Here is a 27,020-nt window from a genome sequence, read left to right as displayed (position 1 = left end):
GTAGGATCTTCGAAATTTATATCTCTAACTCAGACTAGAAGATAAATAGAACCTTTGAAAATCATTTTTCGAGCTTTAAGTCATGAGATGAATTGAGCTTTAAACATAAAATTACTACCTTTCAATTCTAGGACTAGCTCATTAGGAAACTAAAACTTGACCACATGGTCCTACAACATATAGAAGTGTAACATATATAAAGCCAATCCGTACCAAGTATAACATCAAAATCAGTCATATCAAGCTCCACAAGATCGACTAAGGTGATTTTATAAAAGCCTGAAACTAGGAAATTTTTATAAACTATTTTAGCCACAATTGAATCACCAACAGAAGTATAGACCAAAAAAGATGTAACAAGAATTTGGAACTAACAATGAATTTTATTGCAAGATAAGGAGTAACAAATGATAGAGTAATACTCGGGTCTAATAATGCATAAACATTAAAGTCAAAGACTTTTAACATACCAGTCACCACATCACGTAAATCCTCTAACTCCTGACAAGTCTGCAGGGCATAGAATTTGTTTTGGCCCTAACCGCCACGTGAAGTAGTGTCATGCTAATCCTGAAGGCCTATAGCCTGAGTCTAAGCCTGGAGTCTAGAACCACCCCTATAATCCTTTTCCTAATGACCCAGTTTACCTAATCTATAATATGCATCCGATTTTGCTAAGCATTCTCTCTTGTGATTCCTTCAACACTTCTAGCATGGAGGAATGACTTGACCACTCGGAGCTTCTCCTTGAACCTTATGGTTGGGCACCCTAACCATATCAAACTTTGAAGCTGGATTTTTTGAAGAATTGTGGTCAGAGTACTTTTAATGAAACTGAGGGCGGCCACTATTTTAGGACATACCATATGAGAAACTTCCACCATCGACTCGAGCCTTATTAGAGTCTATTCTAGATCTCTCCTTAAGCTTATCCTCCTTTATTTGTTCGACATGTTTCATGAGCCTCAGAATGTCCATCTCCTTTATTAGAATGGTGGTTCTACATTCTTTAACTACCAAGCCAGAAACACTCGAAAGAAACTTGCTCATACGAGCCCTTGGATCAAAAACCATAAAAGGACCATATTTTGACAACTTAGTGAACTTGAGGGCACTTTAGTTTATCCTCAATTTCAAATGGAAAAACTGGCCAAGGAAAGCACTCTCAAATTCTTCCTAATCAATGAGACCATCATCTCTACCTCTTTAATCCTTCCATGGATCATACCAAACTTGAAACACTCCCTTAAGTTAATACGCTGCCAAGTTCGCCTTTTCAACCGGACTAATTCCCATGATCTCAACAATCTTACCAATACCCTCAATGAACTCTTGTGGATCCTTATCCACCTTTGAACCATGAAACTTAGAAGGGCTCATTCAAGTGAATTCACGAACTTAGATAGCAGTCGTACCCACATTTGGGTTTATGGTGGTGACCACATTCCTATTAGCTTGAGAGGCTAAACTTGGAAAAGAACTTGGAAAGCAGCCCGAAACTCTACATGAGAGACTTGCTCGTTCAAATGGTTATTTAGAGACTGTTGATACTCCTTAAAATTCTTTCAGATGGGGATTCTTCATGGAGGCATATTTCTATAATCGCAAAGAGAAAGCATTATAGGAAGAAACCTTAGAGTTCAACTTTATCGCATGAAAAGATCATGAAAGAAGTGAAGTTTTTCCTAAGACTCTTCATAGACTCCTATTCATTAATGTGGAGTGCTTCATACTGATGCATAACACTCTACTAGACGCAGGATGTTAGACTCCCTAGGACACTTTAAACCTCATTCTTTCATACCATGTTTGTCAAGACCCAAGCTAGGCCCTATGTGTGACAAGATGATCGGAATACCAAAGGACCCCAATCAAGATTTTTAGCATATAATACATGAGTATACATAAGGTAATTAAATCAATAAACCTAAAACATAGATGCGGAAGTAAGTCTCAACTTGAATAGTCTCAATAAAAGAGAATAAGCCTCAACCTCAAAATTGAAAGACAACATAGAGTACATGACGTCTAACATGCCTCTACTAGTATAGATGGGGGCATAATAAAAGCTCCTAAATCACCCATGATAAAAGATAAAAGTCCAAAAATGATGAAAAGATAAATGTCTCATTCTTAAAGCATGAGGACTCACAAACTATGGAAAAGTAAAGCTCAACTCTACCCACGAGTGGGAGGTGTGTGATGATCATCAACCCTACATTATGATATAGTGTAGGTAAAAGTATGTGTTAGTACATAAAATACACTAAGTATATGAGAAACAAGCATGAACAATCTTAACAATATCTTAAAACATGTATAAAACCTTGAAAACATTTAAATATCATAATCAGGTGGTCAATGCATTAAAATATCATAATGAGAACTTTACCCTTTCATATATTTTGGTGTGGGATAGGACCTTTAACCATCATATAAGACCATGCAAGCTATAACATGGAATCCGATAAAACTCCCACATCGAGAAGGAAGAGGCTATTTTGCCAATATAGACTCTGTGAGAACATCATAACATCATGAGTTATATGTGGATCCACTAACTAGGCCATATTGGAATAAGAAACCTATGTGGACAACATACTTAGAGACTAAAATTCCCTTGGATAGCTACTTTAATCGGACCGAACCTAACCTTATAGTCATCTCAGTGCTTAGTCATTATCCCAACAAAAAGTCATAAATCATAATCATTAACATCACTAGAAAAGACAATAATAGATATCAATCATCATAATGAAGTAATCATAAGAGTAGCTTATTAACATGATTGATTCATAGGAATCCATGAGTCAGTGAGAAAAGTTTTTCACCTATTTAACATAAGTGTGTGAGAATTACATTTCACAACCATAGATACTTTCTTAAAACATCATTCAAATCATAATTCATCATTATCATTAAATTTCATAGGTCATTTACAAACCTTGATAATCATTCATAAATAATAGATAGAAATACTTTATAAATCATGATCATAAATCCTTGAAATCATACTTGATAATAGAATACAATATGGAACCATGAATACTAATTTGAAATCATGCAACGTAACTTGAATTATACATAATTATATCAATAATAATGAAATAGTCCATAATGTAGATGACCCAATACAATTTTATGAAAATTAGGGCTTAGGAGAAGAAAAGCATAAGTAAATTGAAGTAAAACCTTGGGACTACATGGATGGAATGATCCATTAATGAATTCCTACATATTATAGACATTAGAAGCCCTAAATGCAATGAATAAGGAGACTTGAACTTCAATATTCTTGGAAACCTTGCTTGTGGAAGAAAAAGACCTGGGAGAGCATTTAAAGAGAAGAATTTGTGATTTGGGTGTTAGGGTGAGAAAGAGGGAGTTACGAGGGTTTAGAATAGTGAATAGACTAGGTTCTAACCTCAAATATTGTCCAAAATACATTAATGAACCAATAGAGAAAAGACCAAAACACCTTTAACTTAACTACTCAAAGGCACATGGACGGAAGGCCACCACAACTCGTGAAGCTCACCACGGGTCGTGGTGATGGTCGTGGTCATGAGGGTTGGATTGCACTAGAAGGTGTTGACTTCTACAGAGGACACCACCTTGTGTGAGGTACTTTATGTTCCGTTGGTCCTGTCAAGGTCGTCTCCAATATAAGGGGTCTTAGGGTGGTGAATCCCACCACATCCCGTGAACCCCATCATGGACTTCACCCTATTTTCCCAAACTTTAACACTAGACCACGTGAGCTTTCCACGACCCATGGTCCACTTCACAGCCTGTGAAGGGCTCCGTGAAGTCTACCTAGTGCCAAAAGGCTAAGATTTTTTGAGAACTTCCTTTATACTCCATTTGTTTGACTTTTCAACTTCTGGGGTCTTACGTTTGTAGAGGTTCTGTATATGTTACACTGCTTCATTCACTGTTTACAATTAATTTAGTATTGATACATGATTTCTTAGAGTGTATCAAATACTTACTTCTATCACACACACTTGATTGATACATTGGTCCATTCCTTGTTATAGTTAGTTAATATTGATACAATATTGATTTTGTCTAACTGAATCAGTATTATATCAGTTTGAATTGTTGATACATTTCTCCTTCGATTGATCCATTGAATTTACACATTTACTCTTGTACTAATTATATTTAATGATACATTTTTAATTGTATTGGTACTTTAATTTATTATTAATTCATGAACATTGTATCATTAACAACGTTTTTGATTATTTAAAATTTCTTTTAATATTTTAAATATAGGGTGATGATACATTCAATAATCAAAAAGTCATAGAGGATGTAACAGAACTTCCATCCACACCAGAACATATCCATGTTCCTGTTGAAGCAAGTGTTTTAACAAAGATTTTATTAAGTATAAAATTATGTATATGATACATTTTCTCATTTAATGTATCATTCTAACCATCTGTATACACTTTTAGGATGATGCATTAGATGAAGGCCCAAAAATAATTGAAAAGTAACACTGGAGAAACATGGTGTTGATATAGTGCAACATAACGTCCAATGATCAAATGCATATCCAGTGACGAATGATATATTGGTAAAGTTTACAATCATTTATTGTGTTCTTTCCTTCTTTATTAATAGAAATACATTAACTATAAATTAAGTACAAAAATTATTTTATACTTGATTTATATCATAGAGAATTCGACCACGTCGACTTTTATCTCTTTTGAAACTGAAGTTGTTGTAGAGGCACTTTTATTTGATTTTTGCATTCCCATTGCATCTCAATCATTGAATATTGTCAGTCCTCATGAATAACTGACAATCATGATCTTCCATTGGACAGTTAGCTTTCCACGGAAATATCAGGCAAAGAAATTATATTGCATCTTGATACAAAGACCCCTGTTCCACGCAACAGATTACCATCAAAGATTTTTCACTCTCCATATTTGAACAGTTTTGACTTTAGCAGGAAATACAAAGAGAAATTGAATTTTGATATTCTTCAAATTTTCTCATTTGTGGGATTTTGGAATTTGTTATCAATCTCCAATCCAATTTGATGGAGGAGTACTATCAGTGGATTATAAAAGGCCTCCTCAAAACACATGTAAAAAATATATTTTATATTAATATTTTCAAAAATGATTACATATTTCAATATTTAACTTAAATTGACCGGTAATAATCATTGAGAAAACTAAATGAGGATCATTACAGAGAAAAATCCTCTTCTTTTGGATTTGGTCAGATAGACTTTATTGTTGCATTACTTAAAGACAAAAACTGATTCTCTGCTATGTCTCAGCCTTAGAAATGCTAGACTAATAAGGTATAGTAGAAATCTAAGCTTCCCTTGTATTAGATACATGATTATTATGTCTGTATTCACATTTTATTAGATACATATAATTTAATATGTGTATCTAGCTTTGTATCATATTGATTATATTTTTTTCATTTCTTTTGATTTATTGTGCAGCACAGTGATGTAGTTTTCTACTATTTTTGAAAGAAGTCAAAACTTCACAATTAATTGCTTGTTCAAAACATACATCAACAATGCATACGTAAGGTACTATTGTAGTTCTGCTAATGTCAATCTTAATATATATGAAGATATGGCTATTGGGATTATTGTATCAAAATTTGAGATGTCGCCAATAAAAATTATCAAAAAATTTTCATCCAGACAAATTTACCGTGAAATTTAGTTGATGATGTATACATCCCCATAAACTGTGATGGAACATTTATTGGGTGCTGATTGTGGTTGTTTTAGAATGTAAACTTATACATGTATATGATTCATTGTTGGGTAAAGAAAAAAATATCCATCGGATGAGATAAAGAAGTTGGCTCTAACGCTGTCATTTTACCTTCAGTATAGTCTATTTTTTGAGGAAAAATAAAAAATTAATTTATTATCACTGGATGCTTACAAGGATAATTGTTGATACTTAATACTTTCTCCAACACAATAAAATGCCTCAAAAACAAGTATCTGATTCTTAATTGCTTACACATAAATATCGTTATCAGTAGTTTCATTATTTTATAGCCAATGTTAATATCTTGCTGATATATCTACTTTATATAAAAATACAACAATGCATATATTAAACAATGTATCAAGTACATGACATACTGTATAAGAGACACAACATATTTTCTTTACAATAAGATACATCCAAGAATTTTACTTTATTAAAAATAATTTTATATATATATTATATAAGATACTCTATTAATTGGAAAAAATGATCATGTAACAAATTTATGACATAATATACCAGATACATAAAATTATATTTTTTAATATTGTCAAAAAAAATTTAAAAGGCATATCTAAATTCAAAGGTGAACAAAATTTTAAATTGAATAGTAATACTCCATTTTATTGTATCATAAATAACCAAATTAACAGTATAATATATTGGAAATTATTAAATGTAATGATCCTCTAGGTCATTTTTGAATTAAATACTCATTCCATTGTTTAGAGCATTCCTGTAGAGACCCGAAGTCATTTATAACTTGTTGGAACTGACTATTCTGCTGCCTGGTCATTCATTTGGGTTTTAGGACCGTTTCCCTATTTTGGAGCTTTTATAACTTCAAAAGTTGATTTTGTCATAACTTTAGGAAAATGAACTCAGAACAGAATTTTAACGAATTCATCAGCTCCAAAATGGCCAAATTAGGCTAGTAGCATGGTCGTCATGAGTATCAAGGTAATCGGTACGAGTTTAACACCACTTGGCGCTTTGGCCTTTCAAATTTGGCTTATAGTTGACTTTGGTCAACATTCTTAAAAAATGCACTCGGATAAAAATTCTGACAACGTTGTTAGTTCCAAAATATCGAGTTTGATCTAGAGTGACCCTTTGTATGCTTTCCGAGTTTCCAGTCTAATTCTGAGGCCCGTTGTGGAATTTGACTCAAAATAACCCTTAGGTGTGGGGCCCACTTTCAGTTGTAAAGACCTCATATGAAAATTTCAAATATACCATTGAGTCTAGAATGTCAAATTTGATAGGGTAGCATATCTAGTTTGCGTTCAGGGGATTTAAGATGAATTCCAAGCACCCGATCAGAGTATTTGATCTTGGTGAAAACTCAGGTTTTAGCTAATATCTGGTGCTACAAAAATTTCTCTCCACAATTGCGAGCCCTTTTCCACATTCACGGAGGTCCATGAGTTTGTTCTCTGCGATCGCAAAGACATGGCCGCGTTCACAGAGGTCTAGGAAGTTGGTCTTCACGTTTGCGAAACAATTGGTGCGTTCGTGGAGGATTAAGTCCTTTTCCTCCGCGATCGTGGGCCTCTGTACGCATTCGTGAAGGTCAAGATTCTTGACTTCCGCGTTCTTGGAGCACTGTAACAGCATTCGCGAAGGCCAATGTCCTGGTCTTTTAATAAAAACCAAGGACAATTTTCAGCATTTCATTCAAAGTTCAAGCTTCGATAACTCCTTCATTCTAAACTCAAATTAGGTGATTAAAATGTTCAAATTCAAGGGATTTTTGGGGAATCTAGTGGTGATCTCAAAAACTTGAGGGAAAGCTTCTTGTTAGGTGAGAAATCGAATTTAGCTACTGGTTTAGTGAATTTCGGAGTGATATTTTGTTGAAATTGTCTTGATTGAATCTTGATCATATGAACTCTATTTTTAGTGATTTATGATGCTAGATTGTGGGGTTTGTTGAAAGGAACGTCATGGTGTAATTTTTTTGGATTGAGAGTCTTATTTTTTCAGAATTCACTGATCAAGAAGCTGCCATTTTCATTTTTTAGTTTGAATTTTGTGAATTTTTGTTGAATGCTCATTTTTTGTAGTCTTCCGACCCCGTACTATTTATCAAATTTATTTGTGAGCTTGAAGATATGTTTAAAACCTATTTTTGGGGTCAATTTTTCAAAATTATAGACGCGGGTCCTATATTTCCTATTTTAGACCCCGAAATTAGTCTGTCTCTGAATTCAATAATTTTAGTGTCATCACAACCGTATTAACATTGTGATTCCATTGTTGAAAGTTTTCCAGTATTTGGAGGCCGCTCAGAAAAGTAAAGCTTCCATTTTGTGAGTTGGAGCGTTCGTGGCCGGCTTTTAGGTAGGCTACAGATTTTCCCTAATAAAATTGAGCATGTTTAGGAAATTTACATGATTTGTATGAGTTTGAAGGGGTTTGGGAGTCGAGCATGCTAAGTTCCTAGAATCCATATCCTAGGCCTTATTTTGGGTAACTATTGTACTGTGTAAGCATGACTCCTGTGGTTTTTGGTTGTTCCGATCCTTTAATGAATATTGTGCTTGTGGTAACACGTTTGGAAGCATATTTGGCCTTAGTCTAGGCTTAGACTAGTATTGCATTAGACTTGCGTAATTTTGGTGTCGTTGGGCCTTTGACCTTCCCCGATGTTGTTTTCGATGGTTAGTTCCCTATAGATTAATATAGAAGACTTGAGGCTGAGAGTCTGAGCCTTAGCTAAGCAGTAACTCAGTTTGTGACCTTACCTCCATAATACCCTACTCTTTTATTGGTCCTATATCACTCAGTTCTTTTACTCACATTTTAGTTTAGTTTAGCTTATCGCGCTCAGTTGGCCTATTGTTCAACAGCAATCAATGACTCTTTAAGTGAACTTCAAAAGAAGCTGAACCAAGACTCAATGGTTTGCCTATCGGATAATAAATTGGAAATGACGAAGGATTATCGCTGGATGGGACTTAACACTCCCCTTGTATTTAGCTGTTTCCATCCGTTCATTATATACTCTTATTGTTGTGTTACTAATTTAGATTAGATTCCTGGTCTTTTACCCTGATATCCCATTACTTATAGTTCTAGGATATGGGTCGGCTTGCCTACTGGTGGGTCATAGTAGGTACCATTGAGACTTGAGAAATCGAGTCGTGAAAAGTTGGTATCAGAGCCCCAGTTTTATCAATCTCAATTGTATAGAGCTAACGTCTAGAGTCTTGTAGATCAGTGCGGAGATTCCTGTGACTTATCTTCGAGAGGGTACAAGATGTCTTTAGGAATGTGTCTCTTTTGTATAATTGTCATGAAGTGTGGGTCTTGTTGATTTCTCAAAATTTCACTTGTTCCACTCTTTTATAGTGATGTCTCACATGGGCACTCAAGGTATAGGCCGACTACGGGGTTATGCCAGGGCTGCAACACTAGCCTAGGACCGATATCAGACTCTAAGCAAGATGTGGAGCCACTAGTAGCTCTAATACAACAGTAGTCAGGGTGGCCAGGACCAGTCCAGCCACTGCCCGAGCCAGTCGCATCTCCTATCTTATAGGCGATGTTTCCCTAGATTTTAGCTGCCATTTGGAGGTATGCAGAAGGATTCACTCCCTCCACTCCAATACCGTAGGACCAGCCTACACCAGCGGCACCAGTTGTTCAACATCCATCAGCACCGGCCGCTCAACCTGAGGATTTGGAAGTCGTCATGCCACTTCAGAAGCAGAAAATTCTCGGGGTTATCCTTGGATTATCAATGCCAAGACTGGGGTTGTGGGTGAGGATGCCCATGAGTTTCTACTTACTTACTACAAATAACTATAGACATTCGGTTTAGTGGAGTCGAGAGGAGCTGAATTTACCGCTTATCAGCTAGACGATCCCGTCAGGTAGTGGTGGTGTACATACTTAGAGACCAGGCCAACTAGTTCTCCACCGGTCACATGGGCTAAGTTTTCAGAGGCCTTCTTGGCCTAATTTATCCCTAGGAGTGTCAGAGATCATCTGTAGGATTAGTTTTCATAGATGGAGTAGGGCTCCATAACAGTATCAGAGTATGAGGCTTTATTCCCCGAGTTCTTAAGGATTCCGCCATGATATTACCTACTGAGGAGGAGAGAGTTTAGTGCTTCGTCGGGGGATTGAGGCTTCAGCTACAGATCGGGACTCAGTTTTTAGTCTCAGTGGGCCACTCATTTTTGAAGTTGGTAGACTATGCCCGCATGCTTGAGCAACTCCGTCAATAGTCCCAAGGGGAAGTAACAAGAGAGCTAGACAGGAGGATAGCCATAATAGGCCCGACTATAGACCCATGGTTCCTATGATAGATCTCTCCAGAGATTTCAGTTAGGACAGACCAGCCGCCCCTTTCAAGCCACTCTTTAGACTTTAAAGGATGATCAACACCGTCAGGTCGGTTTTAGTGGTGGTTCGATTAGGAATGAGGTGGTTCCATAATGAGTTCTTCAGGTTGGGGTGGTCAACCTCCAACTTTCAGCCGATGTTTCCCAGTGATGCTATGAGTACCAGGAGCAAGATAATTGGTCCCGTGTATGCCCTTAGCGCAGGCTAGCCTTATCAGTTCTACAGAGAGGCACACCTGCGCCAGCACTAGCACCTCTAGTTAGAGGTGGAGGCTAGGACCAGGACCATAGGGGTGGTCATCAGAGTACATGGGAATGTCCCCTAGGAGGCAGGTCAAGAAACAGAGTCGATGCGTAGGGTAGAAGAGCCCAGACCCATTTCTATACAAGTCCAGCTAGAGTAGTGGCTGAGGCCTCAAACGATATGATCAGAGGTACAATTTTATTATGCCATCAACCCGCATCCTTTTTATTTAATCTAGGCTCCACATATTCTTATATATCTATTTATTGTGCCCCTCAGCAGAGTATAAGCCTGGAACCATTATTTAATCCATTGCGTGTTTCGACCCTGGTTGGTGATTCTTTAATAGTGGATCAGGTCTTTAGATCTTGTGTGGTGACTATTCAGGGGCATGACACTAGAGCTGATCTCATTTTACTTGATATGGTGGATTTTGATTTGATTTTGGGCATGGACTAATCATCCCCTCATCGTGTGGTCTTGGATTTCTATGCCAAGATCGTTACCTTAGCCATGCTTGGTATTCCACCGGTGGTATGGAAGGCTCTTGTAGTCGCACACCTGCTAAGGTGATCTCTTTTGTTTGGACTTGGAGGTTAGTGGCTAGCAGGTGTTTGTCATACTTTGCTTGTGTTAGAGATATGAGTAGGGAGGGCCTCTCACGACCCAACCCCATAGGCCGTGACTGGGATCCGACCTGGACCCCCCGTACACTTAGCTATCAACTGTGGTAACATTGAACTATAATTAAAACAATATTTTGTAACCAAGCCCCACTGGGTGATAACATTTTCGTAAATCTGTAGCCTTTTTCATTTGTATCACAACATGATAGGGCACGCAAGCCGATAAGGCTGCCATAACATCATATCATATATCATGTACCATGTAGACCCATATGAATCACACTGACATATACAACCCACATATACATGTCTGCAGACCTCTAAAAATATAAATGACAACATATGGCGGGACAGGGCCTCCGCCGTACCCCCGAATGGACAAAACAATTTTTATACATCAGTGGACAGTATCAACAACTAGGCCTCGAAACAATGAAGCCTCTTCCAGCTGAGCTGCATGGGATCCTAATATGACGGACTCCCAAAACCTGTATCTGTACCTGCGGGCATGAACGCAACCCCCCCGAGAAAAGAGGTCAGTACGACATATGTACTGAGTATGTAAAACATAACATGATACAACTGGAAGCATATCTGAATTAGAGAAGCAAGGGATAAAATGTCAAATCAGAAACATGTATTAGTACTCTGTGAATCACAAAAACATGCATGCTCAAATTTTCAATATAGCCGGCCCCTTCAGGGGTCCGGTGAATCATATATATAGTATCAGTATCAGGCCCCAGGCCATCATATGTAGTATCAGTATTAGGCCCTAGGACATCATATGTAGTATCAGTATCAGGCCCCAGGACATCATATGTAGTATCAGTATCAGGCCCTAGGCCATCATATGTAGTATTAGTATCAGTATCAGTATCAGTATCAGTATCAGTATCAGTATCAGTAGCAGTAGCAGTATCAGGCCCCAGGCCGTCATATATATACATACAGATGCCGGCCCTCTAGCGAGGGACTCGGTGAACAATGCAGTGAGTTGCACGAATCTGACAACCGGCCTGGGACTCGGAGAAGAAGTGTTACAGTATACACGAGTAGAGTAGTGAGAAACCAAACACAGTTTAAGTCATTATCCAAGACTCAACTATATAAGAGGACTAAGTTATTGTCTAAGAATTCGAGTAACAGTATAGTCATTCTAGCTTCCCTCTAAATGCCATTAGGGGCTACACTACTTATATCTCGAGGTTCCTAGACATATACCAAAGTAAGACTATTCACTTAAAAGTTCCAGAGAAAAAGTTTGACTATTATAGGAATTCAATACTTAGAAGTAATTAAGCGATGTTTTAGAATGGAGTTACCTCGGAGTTTAGATCAGATTCAACTTACAACTAAAATAAGGACATGCCCAAAAGAAGAAAGAGAATAAGCTCTATATGTTCTGTACTTTCATTCAGGTGATCTTTATATACACATTTCATACCCGGCCCTTTAGGGGGCTCGGTGAACCATTACGGGATTGTAATCTCATTTTCATATCAAATAAATCTCAATGGAAATGAGAGATAGCTTCCCATACATTACATTCTGACACATAGAAGCCCTACTAGGCAATACTTAATCTTCATAGGAACTCTAACACTGAATAGTGGATAGGAGTTATGAGGCATACTTGGAATTCTGGGAATGGAATTATCCCCGCACTTCATATATATTTCACTTAAGGCTAAACATTGCCAAAAGGAAATAAAGGTAGCTATACGAACTTATACCAAAACATGCCAAGAGAAAGCTTTACATACCTCTTGGGAGTTACCCTTTATCCTGCTCGTCTCATCGTCTTATGAACCTATTCAAAATGAAATTAATACGAATATCAACTACTCTTAGCTTTCCATTATCTTAGGTTACACCTTAGTATTCATGGAATCTATTTCCTTAGTCGTTTCCTCGACTAGTTCTTTAGTTTGTTAAGGCGTTAATGAAAATTGGGAAGCACCTCCCCTATAATGTGCCCTATCCAAATTTCCAATTAGGTCCTTAAGACTTACAGCCAACCAACAACAACAACCTGCAGCAATGCATACCAACAATATACAATATAAACTCCAAATGCCCCATTCAAAAAGATGATATCAAATAGGGTGTCTAGTCTTTATTCTATAACGCCTTTAATTATACGCAACGGGGGGTCATGTGGCCTCGACCAGAAGCACCCTAACCCACATTAGATCATATTTAGGCCAACAACAAGCCAATACCCCTGCAGCAGTACTTCACAAGGCAATACTTTATTTCGATGACAATTCAATCATAGCGACTACGTTTTAGCTTATTTCGAATGCCAAACTTTTCAAGCCTTTTCCCCAACTTCCAGCAGATCATAAGGTGTGTAATACACCTAATATAACCTCATAAACTTAAAATTAAAGAGGAAGAACTTACCTTTCCCGAAATTGGCTAGAGCTTGTCAAATCGCAACTCGAAACTTCTTCAAACGCGCTGAAATTGAGCGGGCTATTTGTGCGACTTGCTCGCTGACCCAAGCAGTAAATTTATTTTATTATCACCCTAAATTCATCATAGTATACCTTAGACAATTTATTTATGGAGCAAAACTCGGAGGCGTACCTTGGCAGCCCCTAGGTCGTAGCTTTCCTCTCTTCTTTCTCTCACGTTTCTGTCCAATTTTTCCCAAGTGTACAGCTGAAGAAATGACTTCTTAGTCATCATAATATACATATATATGCATATATACATATCCACGTGGTTGAGGAACACCGTAGCTAATTAATTTATGGAAGAAAATCAAGGAACTTACATTAAACTTCTCCAACCATGGCTGCCTCTTCTCACATTTTTTTCACTATGTTTTGGAGTGATTTTTGGCTAAGTATGCTGTACTTAGTCATTACATATATATCCACCCTTTTTAAAAGGTGCCATGTGGCATCCCCTAGGATGTCATCTAGTTCATGTGGCCTATCACACGTCGCCACGTGGTAGCGGGGTCCACCCCCCAAGCAGGCAGGTGAGTCACCTGCTTGCTTGTCACCTGCTTGCTTGAGGTGTTTGCTTGTCACCTGCTTTCTTGACTTTTGTATATTCGGAAACTAGTTTTTGCTCCCTCTCGTAGGTTCATAATCTCATCTTATTTTAAGAGCCTATGTAACCCATGCTACACAAGCTTGGTATGTACTCCAATAGCCTAAGTATGTAAGACTTCCAAGTTAGTAGCTTACGTAGGTAAATCGAGTCCTACAACTCATTACTTGGCCTCCAATTCCTTTCGGATTCTTATAATTCCACTTCCAACCTTCTCTATTATGGGGTATCACATCCTCCCCTCCTTGGATTCATTTGGTAGCGTCGTAGCATATTCGGCTCACATGATAATATCTAAAGAACTTATGAGACATTCTGAGTTTTAAAAGTGTGGGGTGTAACATCCTTCCCCCCTTTAGAACATTCGTCCCCGAATGTTAGACAAAACTCCTCTTAGTACCTTATACAAATCGTAGGTAGATTTTTTTGCAATCTTCTTAACACATACTTCCCTACAAATACTTCATATAGTGTTTCAGGAGTCGGGGTTACTTGTAAATATCGATATAGGTACGGATACTTATATTTCATATTCTCTTCAGTTCCCCGATCATCCTCTTTCTGATTTTGGTTTTTCTATCGTATCTTGCTGGAAGGCATGTCTTTAGTCTACAATCTTCCAGTTTGCCGATCTAAGATGATGATAGGTTTTGCCTCACAGGATTCTATCTCCTGGACATTATTTATGGAATATACCCTGGGTGACTCGTCAGTATTTGATGGACTGGGCGTATAGTTTCCAAAAAAGGTGGTAAGCTTAACTTACCAGCCACGTTGCCCACCTTATGAGTAATTTGATACCGTTTAACATATTCTGGGTCAAGTTCCTTTTCTAGGTGACCCTATGACGAACATCCAATCATCAACTTGAACTCTATATGTCGATGTCGATTATCTGTATATCATTCCTGCCGACTCTAGGCTTTTAATCAATAGGTTGCTTAATCATGTCGGGGCCATTAGAATACTGGAGTAGTAATTATTCTTATAGTCAACTTGATAAGTGATGGATAATCATTTTGGCTACCTTCGAAGTTAATCTCTCGACTTGTGACATATCTTCTAGCATCTAATAGTGCGCTCAGTCTGTTTAGTAGCTCGAGGGAGATATGCGGTACTAAGACCTGTCTGTGTTTCTGATCTCTTCTTGGATTGATCTCAAGGCGTTAATTATAATTGAAGTCCCTTTATCTGGGATATTAGATGAGGAAACCTCACGGAACCTTACTACTTCCTTGTCATATAACTTCACCTAGTTCTAGCGGCATAGGTGGTCTTGCTTGGAAGCAAATGAGATGATTTTTTAGCCTACTCACAATAACCCATATAGCACCCTACTCTTATAGAGTACAAAATAGGTTCATAATGACATTGAAAATTTGGGAACCGTTAGCCTCGTATAGTCCTTCTCGACTCTTTTCAGAACTTTAACTAGCATTCGATCTTTTGGGTCCTGCTTTTTCGCCCTCAGAATTGGCTACCAAGTTGTGTCGGAATTCCCTTGCCCACTGGCCCATATATCTATTCTGCGGTTTCCCTCTCATTAACTAGCTCTATGTTGAAGAGCTGTGGCATTCGAGTGCGTTGTCAATTAGAAATTAGCTAACCCTTCTTGTTTTGCTTAAGCCCTTGTTACCATTTCCTTAACGTATCTTATAATACTTTGGGTACATAATCTCATATGGTTTCTCCGTCACTAGTTCAGATTCGTCCATCTCACCCGATCACACCAGCACTAACGCATTAAGTTCCATCAGAATTTTGAAGTTAAGCATGCTGGGGCGAGAGTAATATTGAGATGGGTGACCTCTATGGGAAGTTTTTGTGTCGCATTTCATTGTAACCTTTTCCACGAGTTATGGGCACTCAACTTAGCCCAAGATTTACCTCAGCGTTGTCTCGCTAGTCTTTATGTTTTGGCTTGTCCTTTCCTCTATTATCTCGCAACCAGTATCGACGTAGACTTTTAGTTCCACTATGGATATGCCCTCCTTTTTGTACGCACTCATTCATTATGGTGAGCTACTGAGTAGCGCCAAAGTTCGTTCATATAGTGACCTTTGGAGCCGCTTTGAGTCTTATCTATTATTAGCTGGCATAGCTTTAAAGGAATTTGACATATAAGCTTTCCTATCCTCGATTCACTTTGTGTTTTCCTTATTTTCTAACACAGGAGGCTTTCTATTCCTTTTTCTATTGTTATTTATCTATCGCAACATCATTTGCGACTAACGCTATAATCAATATTTTGGCTTTTGGTCTAGCATGCTGTCATTATCCTTCGTAATGTCTCTTAAGTTAGTTGATATCATTTCATGGTTACACTCTTTTATTTTTTATATGCAGCCGCCTTCTAGTGTTATGTTGTTCAGGGTCTTGTCACAAATTTCTTAACACTGCCTTATGTAGCATTCTGGCTTCCATTCAATTATTGGCGACTTCTGGACCTTTCTAACTTGGTTCGGTAAGATATCTTAGTGAAGTTTAGACGTCCATCTCAAATATATTCCCATATAGATTGCCTTCACCTTACTTTTGCCATTTTCTCATTAACTTCCCCCCTTTACAGGGTACTCGTACTTTCCTTTATTTGTACTTGTAGTTGTTCCAATTTCAATTAGGCAGTACTAGTATTCTGACGACAACTATTCCAGGTTTTCTTGAAGTAGTGGCTTTGTCCCAACCTGTATCCTTTGTTTCTTGGGATGAATGGAAGTTGTGCCATTTATTCCTTAAGTTTGTCATCCTCGTCCCGTAAGGGTTCCACTATTTTTGGGGCGATGTTGTGTACACCCGTCATTTCTTTATATCTTAAGCTCCATACTCTTACTGCGTGCTCAACATAAGCTTTTAACTTAATCAACGTATACCAAGTGCGCCTTATAAGTGGTTATACTTTATCCCCTTATAATTGTATCACCCTGTTTCGGTTCATACCCATATTCAGTTCCTGATATCTCTTTGAGGTGCTTCTATTAGAGGTTCTTTCCCCAACTAGTCAATGGAGAACTATAAACTGTTATCATAAATCACACTATAGAGCTTCTCGAGGACATGTTGCAGGCTTGTGTGATGGATTTTGGGGGTTAGTGAGATCAAGTTTTGACCTTAGTAGAGTTTGCGTACATCAATAGCTACCACTCTAGTATTCAAATGGCCCCATTCTAGGAATTGTATAGTTGGCGTTGTTTCTCTCTATTTGGTTGGTTTGAGTCTACAAAGTCCAGGCCACATGGTACAGACTTGATGTAGGAGGCATTAGATTATGTGAGGGTGATTCAGGATAAGCTCAGGATAGCTCAAGTAGATACTGGAACTATGCGGATCATAGGCGTCGACCATTAAGGTTTACAGTGGGTGACAGAGTATTCCTCCGTGTATCACCCATAAAGGGCGTGATGAGATTTGGGAGGCAAGGAAAGCTTAGACCCAGGTATATTATCCTTTTGAGATATTGAGGACAGTTAGCTAGGTTACATATGAGTTAGCTTTGTCCCCGGCCTTTTTAGCTATTCATCTAGTTTTCCATATATTGATGATGTGCCAGTATGTTCCAAATGGATCTTATGTGCTTCAGTATGATGCAGTTGACTTGGATGATCATTTGAGCTATATTAAGGAGCCAGTTGCTATTTTGGCCAGAGATGTCAAATAGTTGCATTCCAAATCCATTCCTATGGTTAAGGTCCGTTGGAGGGATCATCCAGTTGAGGAGGATACCTGGGAGACCAAGCATGAGATACGGGCACAGTTCCCTAGCTTATTTGAGCATCCAGGTACTTCTTGACTCTTACTTTTATGGATAAAAGTTATTTTCATAGTGGATGTTGTAATTACCTCCTAGGTCCTTTTTTAATTTAAGCATTCATTCCATCGTTTAGAGCATTCCAGTACAGACTCCAAGCCATTTATAATTTGCTGGCAGTGACTATTCGATCGTCTGGTCGTTCATTTGGGTTTTAGGCCCATTTCCCTGTTTTAGAGCTTTTATAACTTAAAAAGTTGATTTCAGTCATAACTTTAGGAAAACAACCTCAGAATGGAATTTTGACAATTCCATCAGCTCCAAAATAACAAAATTAGGCTAGTAGCACGGTCAACATGAGTACCGAGGCAATTGCTACGAGTTTAAGACTATTTAGTGCTTTGGCCTTTGAAATTTGGCCTATAGTGCGGTTAGTTTTGGAATACCAATTTTGGTCTAGAATGACCTTTAGTTTGCTTCTCGAGGCTTTTATTCTAATTCTGAGGCCTATTGTGGAATTTGACTCAAAATGGCCCTGGGTGTGGTACTCAATCTCAGTCGTAATATCCTCATATGGAAATTTTAATAGCGCCACTAAGTCCAGAACACCGAATTTGGTAGGGGAAGCATATCTCATTTGCGCGCACGGGATTCCAGATTAATTCCAAGCACCCCATCGGAGTATTTGATCTTGGTTAAAATTTTGCATTTAGCTGATATACGGTGCAACACAAACTACTCTCCGCGATCGGAGGGCATTGGCCACGTTCTCGGAGGTCCATGAGGTTGCGATCATGGAGACATGGTCGCGTTCGCAGAGTTTCATGATGTTGGTCTCCGCTTTGTAAAGCCTTGGCCGCGTTCGCAGAGGCTTAAGTCCTTTTCCTCCACGATCGTGGGCCTCTGGCCCCATTCACGAAGGTCAACTTTCTTGATCTCTGCATTCGCGGAGCACTATAGCCACGTTTGTGAAGGCCAATGTCCTGGTCTTTTAATAATGACCAAGAAAGATTTTCAGCATTTCATTCAAAGTTCAAGCCTTGATAACTCCTTCATTCTATTCTCAAATTTTAAGTGATTTGAAGGTCCAAATTCAATATACTTTTGTGGGGAATCTAATGGAGAGCTCAAAAACACGCAAGAATGCTTCGTGTGAGGTAAGAATTTGAATTTAGCTACTAGTTTAGTGAATTTCGGAGTGGTATTTTGTTGAAATTATAGAGATTGTATCTTGATGATATGAACTCTGGTTTTATTGATTTTTGAGGCTATATTGTGGAGTTTTCACAAGGAACATCATGGTGTAATTTGTTTCGATTGGGAAAGTCTCATTGTTTCAGAATTCACTAATCAAGAAGCTGTCATTTTCATCTTTTAGTTTGAATTTCATGAATGTTCGTTCCATGCTCATTTTGCGTAGTCTCTCGACCCTGTACTATTTAGCAAATTTATTTGTGAGCTTGAGGATATATTTAAAACCTATTTTTGGGGTCAATTCCGAAATTCTGGATGTAGGTCCCACACTTCCTGTTTTAAACCCCAAAATTAGTCTATCTCGGAATTCGATAAGTTTAGTGTCATAACGACCATATTAACCTTTTGATTCCATTATTGATAGGGTGGTATCCTTCGGAGACCACTCAAAAGGGAAAAGGTTCGATTTTATGGGTTGGAGCGCGAGTTGTCAGCTTTCAGGTAGGCTATGGTTTTCCCCTTGTATGACTTAGCATGTTTAGACAATTGTACATTGATTTGTATGAGTTTGGATGGGTTTGGTTGTCGGGCAAGCTAAATTCCTAGAATCCAAGTCTTAGGCCTTATTTTGAGTAATTGTTGGACTGTGTAAGCATGACTCTTGTGGTTGTTGGTTGTTCCTATCCTGTAATGAATGTTGTGCTTGTGGTAACATGTTTGGAAGCATATTTGGCGTTATTATAGGATTAGGCTAGTGTTGCCTTAGACTTGCACAATTTTGGTGTCTTTGGGCCTTAGAACTTCTCCAACGTCATTCTGGATAGTTAGCTCCCTGTAGACTAATATAGAAAATTTAAGTCTGATAGTCTGAGATTCAGCTAGGCAGTAACTTATCTTATGACCTTACCTCGATAATTCCCTACTCTCCAATCGGTCCTTTATTGCTTGGTTCTTGATTTTTGGACATTTTCTCAGTGACTCGGGTTATATTTGGTTTGGGCTTGAGCGGTGCATTAGGGGTACTCTCTGTGACGCACGATTGGTCGCTGATTCTAATTCGGTCTTATCCCTTAGCTAGAAATACCCAGTCAAAGTCCATGGTCCAGCATACTTGTGTTCAGCTCCTTAGCTACAGATACCTAGTTAAAGTCTGTGGTCCAATTTACATATGTCCAAGCTTCGTAGATATAGATACCCTATCTAGGTTACCCGTGCTAACCTTTGACTACAGTTACCCAGTTCTAGTTGATGGTCTAGCCTACACATGTCGACTCACTAGCTACAGATACCCTTTTACAGTCCGTGGTCTAGCTTGCACGTGGTTAAATTCCTGATTCCCTGATGAATATTTGAGTTAAGTCTTCATCTACTCTCAGATGTGGGTAGAGGTGTTATAGTTTTGAAAGTGTTCGGTTCAAGTCCAATATATGGTGATATTATTGAAATCCTTTTGATTCCGTTCATTTTCTTTTAGCTATTTTTGCATCTCGGGCTTATGGGAGTCAATGCAGGTGGTTACTCTTTATTTGTGCACAAACGTACCTATCGAGTTTATGGGATCCCGGTGGAGTTAGTTAGATTCTTTCTCTTCATTTCCTAGTACACTCGTGTACATACCCACATTTACTTATTGTCCTTCCTCTTGATTTTGTTTTTTTACTCACATTCCAGTTTACTTTTTCTTATCTCGCTCAGTCGGCCAATGATGCCTACTGGGTACCTATTATTTTGGAACTCATACTACATTTTGCATTTGTTTTCGTGATGCAGGTCCAAGTACTAGTTACCGACATTGATTCGAGCCAGCTGGGGTTGTGATCAGAGGTGAGGGTGAGCACATTTGTGTTCTGGATTTACTCATCTCCTTCTCTACATATATTTTGCCTGTCTTTTACTTTTTGAGACAACTCTGTTTTTGTGGTTCACTTTTGGGACTTCTAGTCTTTTATTAGCAGCTCTGTACATGTGACTTCCAAGTTCTGCGAGGGATCCTTTATATATATATATATATATATATATATGCTAACACCCATTCATTGTATGCTCCTATTGTTGCATTACTATTTTAGATTAGATTACTGGTTTTCTACCCTGACATTCCATTACTTGCAATTCCGGGATATGGGCCGGCTTGCCTACTGGTGGGTCATACTAGGCTCTATCATGACTAGAAAAACCAGGTTGTGACATTAAAATAGTGAAAAATTTATCACCGAAAAACTATTCAATAGAAACATGAATGTATCATGAAAAATATTATTTCACTTCTCTTTTAAAAAGAAAGTACAAGTTCGTCTGTTATGACTTTCTTGTCCACAACACCCATAACAACTTGTATTTGATGTTAGCTTTTCATCTAGATTAATTTTAGTTTTTTTCTTGATCGTTCAGGCATTCTTTTGCATCTAGGTGGTAATACTAATTCATCTAAAACATTATTTGGATCCGATCAATCTTCCTTATAAGAAATTAGAACTGTTAAAATTTCATATGTGTTTGCTAATACATCTGGTTTATAGTAATCAGAGAAATAGCTATGGATACATATGCATAATATTATTACTCTTTAAAACAGTAATTATGTGTACACAAGGTATCTTGTCATATTGAAATCTTCTAAAATTACATATTTTTTGCTCAAGACAAACAATGTATCTTCGTCCAATTTTGTAATTTGAAAAAATAAATTCAGACGATGGAATAACCTACAATCAGTAAGACTTTATGATACATTTCATGAAATGATTTTTTCCAAGATTTTTGAAGAAAAACTGATCAAACAGCCCACTTATACATCACTTCAAATACATAATATATTTATATGATGATACATACCTTCACTCTCAAACATTTAGATGTGATTAAAATCAAAATCTCTTCAAATCTTTTTCCTAATTTTTTTCGTATATGAGAAAATTTCTCCGTTTTTGTAGTTCCAAGAACAAATAGAATTCTAGCCTCTTCCAAGAAGTTTAATATAGATAGTTGTCATGCCTTAACAAGGAATCCATTGATACATTTTGCGATGTTAGAAGTCGTCATTCTTCCTCTATTTATTATTGCATGAACTCTTGACCAGTTTTGATACTTAGCATCCTCAAGGTACTTTTAACCCTGTGATCAAATTTATCCACTTTATCCATCATTTTTTCAAAATCCTCTTTTCTATAAACCTTGGTCATTGAGTAGAAAAGATCACTTGGGGTTGTTTTGCTCCTCCTGAAGTTTTTATAAATATTTTGTCAAAGATGCCGTATGCATGCATAATGAGGAAAAATTGGAAACACAATGCTTACACTCTTTATAATACTTTCATTTATATCCGATACAACACACATTTCTTTGCATTCTCCATATGCATTTTGAATTATTGGAAGAACCATGTTCATGAACAATAATTTTTCGTGTCAATAACTTCATAAGCTAATGAAAATATTCAACCTAATCATAAAATATCTCACAATAATGTTTGATTTTTGATAAATAACAATTAGATAATGTATCATATTTTAATTTTTAGAGTTACTATTTAAGAAATTAGAATCGCCGTAAAAATATAAATACCTACCCAATCGAGTGTGCTTGCTGAAACAAACATCTCTTTGTGAGCTCCACTTAGATGTTTACTGACAATAACAACTATCGGTCTGCAGAACTCAAACCCCCTCATCAATTGCCTCAATGCTATGAATAGATACATCAATTCATTTTTCTCGAACTCATGCATTCTTATATGTGTCACGACCCAAGCTAGGCCTTAGGTGCGACATGATAATCAAAATTTCGAGGAACCACAACCAAGCCTCTTAGCATATCATTCATGAGCATACATAAGGCAATTAAAGCAATAAATCCAAGACATAGATGCGGAAATAAAGTCTCAACGTGGAAAGTCTCAATAAAAGAGAACAAGTCTCAAACTCAAAATGAAAACACAACCTAGACTCTATGATATCCAACAAGCCTCTACTAAACTAGATGGGGGCATAAGACACCTAGCTCACCCATGATAATATATGAAAAGTGATAAGAATGATAAAAGATAAAAGTCTTGTCCTCGAAGTATAAGGACTAACAATTTAGGAAAGTAAAGCTCAACTTTAGCCACAAACGAGAAGTGTGTAATGATCGTCCGACCCTACATTATGATACAATGTAGTAAAAAGTAAGCATCAGTATATGGAATGCACTAAGTATATGGGAAGTATGCATGCACAACGAATATAAGATATAATCAATATGAATTATTAGATGCATGACTAATATCTAAAAACATGAGTAAAACTTACAAACCTTAAAATATCATAATCATATGGTCAATACATCAAAACATCATCATGGGAACTTTATATCTTTTTATATATCTTGACGGGGGATATTACCTTTAACCAACATATAAGATCATGCGAGCTATAACATGGAATCTGATGTAAATTCCACATTGATAAGAGAGAGTCTACTTTGCCAAGATAGACTCTGTGACAACCTTATAATCATGAGCTATATGTGGATCCTCTAGCTAGGCCATATTGGCATCATAAACCTACACGGACAACATACTTAGAGACTAAAGGTTGCTACTAGTATTCTCTTGGGTAGCTACTATGGCAACTGGACTGAACCCCACCTTAAAGTCCTCCCGGTGCTTAGTCATTATCCCAATGTAATTCATAAAAATATAGTCATTAACATTATTAGTAAATTCAATAAAAGATATCAATCCTCATCATAAAGAAATCATAAGAATATCTCAATAACATGATTGATTCAGAAGAATCCATGAGTTAGTGAGAATGTCCTTTCTCCTCTTTAACATGATTGTGTGAGAACTACCTTTCACACTATAACATTTTGCTGAAAACATAATTGAAACATTATTCATAATATTTTATGACTCATTGGGTCAGTGGGTCTACTCTTCCTATGTCTACCAAGTATGGGAGAAATCATGAAGGTAAATGTTTGGTTGGTATGGGTGCATGCTTTGGATGTGGTAAAATAGGGCACGAAATCTCCGAATGCCCTAACAATGGGAGAGAAGGGCATCCTTAATGTCAAACTAATCAAGGTGGACAAACTCCACAAGGTGGCGGCCCATGCCAAAGTAGGTTCTATGCCCACAAGGCTAGGCAAGAGGTGGAAGAGTATCCCGATGTGGTTACGGGTATGTTGAAAGTCTTCAACTCTGATGTTTATGCATTGTTAGATCTGGGAGCTACTTTATCATTTGTTACTCCCTTTATCGCTATGAGATTCATTGTTAGTCCCGAGATCTTTTAGAACCTTTTTCGGTCTATACTCCTGTTGGTAATTCAGTTATGGCTAAAAAAATCTATAAAAATTGTCCAGTTTCAGTTTTCCATAAAATCACCTCAGGTGATCTAGTAGACCTTGATATAACCAATTTCGATGTTATTCTCACTATAGATTGGCTTCATGCATGTTATGCTTCAATATTTTGTAGAACTTGTGTGGTTAAGTTTCAGTTTCCAAATGAGCCAGTCTTAAAGTGGAAAAGTAGTAATTCAATGTTTAAGGGTTAATTCATCTCAAGCCTTAAAGCTTAGAAAATGATTTCGAAAGGTTGCATTTACCATCTAGTTTGGGATAGAAATAGTAATTTTGAAACTTCTACTCTTGAGTTAGTTTCAATTGTTAATAAGTTTTCAGAAGTTTTCTCAGATGATCTCCTAGGCATTCCTCCCAAAAGGAAAATAGACTCTGGTATCTATCTACTCCCTGATACTCAACCTATCTCCATTCCTCCTAACTGAATGGATCTGATAGAATTGAAAGAGTTAAAGGATCAGTTGAGGTATTTATTGGATAAGGGTTTCATTAGACCGAGAAAAAATTATGGTTGATCCAAAGAAGACTGAGGCGGTAAAGAATTTGCCTAGACCATTGTTTTCTTCTGATATTCAGAGTTTCTTGGGCTTAGCCAGTTATTATAGACGATTTATGGAAGGTTTCTCTTCCATTGTATTGCCATTGATTACTTTGACTCAAGAGAAGGTAAGATTCCAATGGTCCGAGTATATGAGAAAAGCTTCCTAGAGTTGAAGCATAGGCTTCCCTCTACTCCTATTGACCTTGCCGAAAGGTTCAGATGGATTCATTGTATATTATGATACTTCATGAGTCGGTATTAGTTGTTTTCTAATGAAAAATGGTAAGGTGATAGCCTATTCTTCTAGGCAACTCAAGGTGCATAAGAAGAATTACCCAACCCATGACTTAGAATTAGCGGCGGAGGTATTTGCTTTGAAGTTGTGGAGACACTACTTGTATGGTGTCCATATGGATGTTTTCACTGATTACAAGATTTATATAGTAGGAGGTGTAGATCTCTTATCAGTTGGTTCAAGGTTGGTGAATTTACTTTGATAGGACCCAAGTTGGTGTTTGAGGCTATGCAGAAGATTAGACTCATTAGATAAAGATTGAAACCAGCCAAAGTCGACAAAAGTCCTATTCGGATGTGAGAATAAAAGAGCTTGAATTTAAGGTTATTAACTAGGTTTACTTGAAAATTTCACCCATTAAGGGTGTAATGAGTTTTGGTAAGAAAGAAAAGCAAAGTCCCTACTATGTTGGCCCAATCAGATTTTGAGGTGAATTGGTAAGGTGGCTTATGAGTTGGATTTGCCTTTTGATCTAGCATCGATTCATCCGGTGTTTCATATGTCTTTGTTGAGAAATTTTGCTAGTGATCCTAGTTTCATTGTGCCATTGGACAACATTGAGGTTAAAGAGAGTCTTTCATATGAGGAAGTTTCAGTTGAGATTTTGGATCAACAAGTTACAAAGTTGAGAAACAAGGAGATAAATTCAATTAGAGTGTTATGGAGGAACCAAGAAGTTGAGGGTGCTACAAGTATTTACTTCTTTCATAGTCCATTCAACCAAAATCATGCATTTTGGTCATGTTCATGTTTTCATATGCATTCATAGTCATGAAATGACTTTTAAAATCATGTTTTAGCTTGAGATTGAAGATATCATGTTTAATGCATTTTAGAGATGTTCTGCATTCATGTTGGGCTGCTATATTCATTTCCTATTCCATTTATGTGAGTTAAGTTCCATTCAAGGACGAATATTCTCAAGAGGGAGATATTATAATACCCCGGAGTTTGGAAAGCTAGAAAATGAGGATCAAATTATGATTTCCTAGAAAAACTCATCTTTTGGCACCAGGTGGTTTTCATGAGGACATTTATGGACCATGAAGAGGACCATGGGATGTGAAGGGCCACCATGGTCTAAGCTCTTCAGTAAGGGTTTCAAAGGTGATATCTACGAGGGGCCACCACAAACCGTGGTGCGGACCACGGACCATTATGGACTCCATGGTGAAACCACTTGCAATCCTTGAAACAGACTATATTTCTCTCCACGGACCATGAAAGTCTCCGCGGAGGAAGTCATGAAACCCATCCTTCTTCCCCGAGTTCAAGTCTACCACCACGAACACCACCCTGGGCCGCGGTAATGTTAACGAACTGGGGTGGTCCTCCGTGCAACCCCAGTTCTCAGTTTTAAGTGGGGGTATTTTGGTCTTTACTGTTAATTCATTAATTAATATGGATGGTTTTGTGGACAATATTCTCATCTATTAACTACCCTAAGCCTTTATAACTCCCTCATTCTAACCCTAATGTCCTAAATCAAAATCTTCTCTCTAAAAATGTGCTCTCAAGAGTCTTCTTCTTCCTCAAACAAGTTCTAGGGAAAACTTCAAGGTCAAGCTTCCGTTCACTTCAATATAGGGATTCTAAAGGTCAAGGTATGTGGGACTACATCTATGGGTACCTTTCACCCATGGAATTCCAAGTTTTCTTTCCAAATGCCTTATGATTTTCATTCATAAAGACCTAATTTTATGATAGTGCATTGGGTCTTTTTATTCATGATATATTTATGATTATTGATTAAATTATGCATCCAATTGATGTTATCTTCATGAATTATGTATGGGTTGATATAGAGGATATGATCATGCATGTTTTCAAT

Source organism: Solanum dulcamara, chromosome 9 (genome assembly GCF_947179165.1).
Source record: "Solanum dulcamara chromosome 9, daSolDulc1.2, whole genome shotgun sequence".
NCBI classification, from domain to species: domain Eukaryota; kingdom Viridiplantae; phylum Streptophyta; class Magnoliopsida; order Solanales; family Solanaceae; genus Solanum; species Solanum dulcamara.
The sequence above is the reverse complement of the archived record's forward strand: the minus strand, read 5'-3'. Positions refer to the sequence as shown.